General features: G+C 44.8%; 1 long non-coding RNA gene across 1 annotated transcript in view; it reads right to left on the bottom strand.

Moving 5' to 3' along the window:
- LOC310988711 overlaps window positions 1–5,735 on the bottom strand; it is a 531,702-nt gene that overhangs the window by 57,111 nt on the left and 468,856 nt on the right. The window lies entirely within an intron of this gene.

Here is a 5,735-nt window from a genome sequence, read left to right as displayed (position 1 = left end):
TGACTGAGCTGTAGCTGTCTGTCTGTGTGTGTCTACAGGAGGACAAGTCTGAGAGGAGGACAGAGAGATGAGGACAGAGAGAAAGACAGAGGACCATGTTGAGTCAAACAGAACCAGCTCAGCTCTTTCAGTCTGAAACTGTCTCGTCCAACTAAAGACATCCTCTCTCTGTGTCTTTGGACTTTTGGCTTCAGATCAAAGAGCAGCACAAAACCTGACACACACTTTGGTATATTTAGTCGCCTCATGTGACTGTCACACACACACACAAACACACAAATAGACACACACACACACACAATGGACCATGAGAACTCCTGATCTGAAGATCTGAACAGAAAGCAGCAGTAGATCCAGATCAACACAACACAACACAACACAACACAACACAACACAACACAACACAACACAACACAACACAACACAACACAACACAACACAGTTACTCACTCAGCAGATCAGACACACACACACAGACACACACACACGCCCAGTTCACACTCAGCATCACAGCTGTGTTGGTGCAAACAAAGCAGCATGTAAAACTGGAGCCGTCTATGCAAAAGCCTGGTTCAGAGTTCACACACACACACACACACAAAGACACACACACCAGACACGCACACAGACACACACATAGACACACACGTTAACCATCTGTGTGAGTCTGTGTGTGTGTGTGTGTGTGTGTGTGTGTGTGTGTGTGTGTGTAGCTCCTACCTGTTGTGTCTTGTGTGTCGGTGTCGTCTCTCTGCTGCTCTACAAACTCTTCCTGCTCTTTTTTCTCCTCAGCTGCTTTTCACAGGACGAGGGGGGCGGGGCCTCGGCTCCTCTCGGCCAATGGCGACGCAGCATGCTCCACATCCACCTGGTAGGTAAAACCACACCGACCAATCAGCAGCAGGGAGAGAGGAGGGAGGAAGAGGAGCCGGGGGGTTCCCACAGTGGATTCCTGTAAAGTGAGTGAACTACAGGGTCAAAGGGGGAGAGGATGTGAGTCAGTCTGAGAGGAGGAGGAGGAGGAGGAGGGGGAGGAGAGGAAAGAAGGGAAAGAAAGAGAGGAAAGTGAGAGAAAAGAAAGAGAGGAAGGGAGAGGAAAGAAAGAGGGGAAAGATAAAGGAGGACGAGTGTTTTTAAAGATAAAGTTGAGGAAGAGGGGAAAGAAAAAGGAGGAAGGGAAAGGAAAGAGGGGAAGAGAGAGGAAAGAGAGAAAGGGAGAGAAAAGGAAGAGAGGAAAGTGAGAGAAAAGAGGAAAGAGAGAAAAGAAAGAGAGGAAGGGAAAGGAAAGAGGGGAAGAGAGAGGAAAGTGAGAGAAAAGGAGGAAAGAGAGAAAAGAAAGAGAGGAAGGGAGAGAAAAGAAAGAGAGGAAAGAAGGGAAGAGAGGAAAGCGAGAGAAAAGAGGAAAGAGAGAAAAGAAAGAGAGGAAGGGAAAGGAAAGAGGGGGAGAGAGAGGAAAGTGAGAGAAAAGGAGGAAAGAGAGAGAGGAAGGGAAAGGGAGAGGAAAGAAAGAGAGGAAAGATAAAGGAGGACGAGTGTTTTTAAAGATAAAGCTGAGTTTTGTTTCACTTTCTCTCCTGAAACCAGGAATAATAATCTCCCTCCTCTTGTCGTCGTTCCTCTTCCCAAGAAATAACCACCAGCCGATGACATCATCACCAGCCGATGACATCATCATCAGCCGATGACATCATCAACTAATAATCAACAGATTGTTTTCATTTTCATTTCATTTCATTTCATTTCTCCTTTATTTATTCAGGGAAGGTCAATTGAGAGCGAGCAATGACGCCCTGATTACAAAAACACAATTATACAATATACAAGGTCATGATTCACAATTACATACAGGTTGTAAAACATTCGATAATACGTTTTTAAAACTATCTAAGGAAATAAGATGATCCAGTTTCAGACAGTTTTGTAGGTTATTCCACTTTTGAGGTGCATAAAACTGAAAGGCCCAATTCTGTCCTGATACTGGGAATTTGTAAAACCAAGGTGCCCTCCTGTGAACGAGTGTGCAAGTTACAGACTCTAAGTGAGATTAAGATAGTAAGATAAACAGGTAAAATTTCAAGTAAAGCTCTGTAAATAAAAACCATGCAATGTTGTTCCCTCCTTACACTTAAAGCAGAAGTAAGTGACATATTTGTGTTAATATAAGTCTTAAATAGTTGTATCTTCCGACAGCAATCACTTCTATAGAGTGTTTGGTCTGAAACACGGGTCTGTCAGTCACTCTGCTCTGCTCTGAGCCCAGGAGAAAACTTTCCTTGTATCCTACAACCTTTATACAATGAGGAGAGAGAACGGCATGCAGGGCTGTGTGTGCAGCCAAGGGATGCGCCTGAATGTGGTGACGTAGGGACGAGGACTGTTATGGTGCGTTCAAGGCAGCCCGTAACTCGTGTTTTTCCGACCTGTGAAGTCGTACCAGTTCGATCTGGTACGAGTTCACAGGTCAGAAGTTACAAGTGGCCGTTATAGTGACTTTCACATGTAAAACAGGTCAGAGAAACACGAGTGGGTTGCCTGGAACGCTACAAAGTCGTAAGTTGTGACTTGAAGCTGTAATTTACGGTTTCAAAAGCCTGCCTGGAATGCAGCATTAGCCAAAACGACCGGATCGCTTACTTCTGCTTTAAGGACGGCCAGCCAACCTTGTTATAAAGAACACAGTGATGGGTTGGGAACACATCTCCAGTGATAAAACGAAGAGAGGAGTGATAAAGTGCATCCAGGGGTTTCAATGTAGAGAAGAGAGCAGCAGCATGTAAATGACATCACCGTAATCAAGTGCAGATAAGAAAATGGAACAAGTTCTTCTCTACATTGTTTCAGTCTTTTTTTTTTTTAAAGAAAAGAAATAAAAACAAACATTTTCTCTTGTTCCAGTTTTCTCCTCTGTTCAGTTTCATATCGGCGTCACAATCAGTGGTTCATATATAATGTAAAATGTTGGTTGTGTTATGATTCAGAAGGACGCACAAAAGACAGGACACAACAAAAACAAACACAAAAACCAAAAACACAAACAGAAAGATCAGTTCAGGTGAACGTGAGAGGAAACCTACGTTGAAATACAGGAGCTGCATAAAGACAAAGAATACTGTTTTTTATATATATAGGCTAGATGTAGCTAGGGGTGTAAAGGTATACCGTACTTCGGTATACCGCGGTATTGTAAAGCCACGGTGGTGACACCGTGAGATTTCCAAGCTCACGGTGACGGTAATTAATTAATTATTTTAATATTATGCTGCGCTGCGGCGCAACTCCACTTACACTTTGAGAACTCAAAACATTTCACTTCACGTTCACACGCAAGTCGGCCGGAAATAGCTCGCTCCCTTGTTGGTTTCTCTTTTTTCCCCCTCTCACTGTGAGGTAGCCTAATTAATTAGCCTAATTATTTTAATATGCGGCTCTGCGGCGCAACTCCACTTGCACGTTGGGAACTCAAAACAACACTTCACGTTCACATGCAAGTCGGCCGGAAATAGCTCGCTCCTTCGTTGGTTTCTCCTTTTTTTCCCCTCCCTGGAGCTCCCCCACAGTTCTGGCAGCCTGACCGGTCTCTCTGCACTGCGGCGCCGCGGAGCTCCAGGCCCCGGTCTTTCCGCTCCTCTCCCCCAGACACAGCACCCTGTGGCCGGTCACCCAGCGCGAGGAGTCTCCCTGTAGCATGAGTCTGTGCTAACGGCTGCTAATAGCGGCGCTGCTCGTTCCAACGGTCGCCCGCCGCGGTCCCGTTGCCGGCGACGACGGCAACTGGCATCGCCTCATCACCGACTGCTGGTGCACAGCGGCGGCGCCAGCCCCGATGCCGCCGTTGTGCACCAGCTGCCGGTAACGAGGCGGTATTAGTGGGCTAGCGCCGAGCACAGCCTCATGCTACAGGGAGACTCTTCGCGCTGGGTGACACAGGACAGGGTGCTGTGTCAGGGGGAGAGGAGCAGGAAGAGTCGGGGCTGGAGCTCCGCGGCGCAGAGAGACCCCGCTCAGGTTTCTGCAGCGGCGGTGCTGAGTTTATGTTGAACAGGTAATCTTTGGTTTTATTGTGTAAGTTGTGACTGTGAATATGATATTTTACTCCGCAGTCAAAGCCTCGTTTGGTTCTACAGGCAGCAGGCTTGTTGCTTGCTCCGCTCTGCTCTGTGAGGGGAGGGGGGGGGGGGCGTGTCATACGAGCTCGGAGGGGAGGGGCGGGGGTGTGTGAGAAGTGCTTTTTTTCAAAATGTTCTCATCCTCTTTCAAATCGTAGACCATAGTTTTAAGTATAAACCAAATAAGTTGTATTACTTTACATAAAGCATGTTCTTTAATTTTAATACCGTCACCGTGAAATACCGCGGTATACTGTACTAATACCGTTACCGTACCGTACTGTAAAATCCCATACCGTTACACCCCTAGATGTAGCTACTATATACTGTAAGTTCTTGTCATAATATCAGAAATGTTTACATTAAAGGACAATTCCGGGCAAATTCAACTGGGGGCTGTATGTTCCTAACATTTCAGGTCTAACAGAAGGAATCTGAAGGTTTCCAGTTTAATGTCTCCTGTTTTGCGGTAGTTGTGTCTGTTCCCGCATCGCCATGGCAGCGATGAATGGGAGTGGATTGAAGTTCTGCTGCTTAGGCTGTTTCCATCCCTCAAAGCCACAGACAACGTCAGATGGAGACTCAAACATGCAGCCAGAAGTTTATTTACTTCAAGCAAGTTCAGAGTTGATATTCCTGTGTTCATGACACAAACGGGAGCTTCCCACTGCACCTGAACACACCGAGCGTCAACTTGGGTCTCGACTCCGCCAGACTTTGAATTAGATCTAGTTTTACAAACAGTAGGGGTGTGCCAAAAAAATCGATTCACATAAGAATCGTAATTCTCATTTAATACGATTCAGAATCTATAGAAAATGTCCCAAAATCGGTTTTAAAAAATAAAACAATGAAACAACTCTGCTGCTGTCGGCCTCCATTTCCTTAGAATTTAAAAGGCAGCTGTTTAACTGCACTGTTTCTTTTAATAAAGAGGCACTTTTCATTTTGTTACTTAAGCAACATGTGATATTGCTTTTATGCAACAGTTTCAACAATTCCATCTAGGCATGGATAAATGTTTAAAACTCAATAAATGTGAAAAAGACACTTTAGTTGTTCTGTCTTGTAAAGCAGACTGGAGTAGATCATGAGGATCCTTTAACACCGACAGACTGAAGCAGAAATCATTAGGAATCAAATCCTTTTGAATCGAAAATCCATTTTGAATCAAATCGTAGCCCCAGAAATCAGAATCAAATCGAATCGTGAGAAAGTAAAAGATTCCCAGCCCTAACAAACATGTCGGCTTGCTTGAAGTAAATAAACTTCTGGGTGCATGTTTGAGTCTCCATCTGACGCTGTCTGTGGCTTTGAGGGATGGAAACAGCCTAAGCAGCAGAACTTCAATCTGCTCCCATTCATCGTTGCCGTGGCAATGCGGGGACAGACCATAACTACCGCAAAACAGGAGACATTAAACTGAACATCTTCAGATTCCTTCTTTTAGAATTGAATTTGAGAATTTCTTTGAGAATTTGAATTTGCCCGGAATTGTCCTTTAATATAATAAAGGAATAGTTTCCATATTCTTTCACAGACATTGGTTTTGGAGTGCAGCAGATCCACGGCTACAGATTCTGTTAAATAAAGTTTTTAAATGTTTTTTCTCAGTGTATTTCCTCACCT

This window comes from Trachurus trachurus (genome assembly GCF_905171665.1).
Source record: "Trachurus trachurus genome assembly, chromosome: 7".
Lineage (NCBI taxonomy): Eukaryota > Metazoa > Chordata > Actinopteri > Carangiformes > Carangidae > Trachurus > Trachurus trachurus.
The sequence above is the reverse complement of the archived record's forward strand: the minus strand, read 5'-3'. Positions and strand labels throughout refer to the sequence as shown.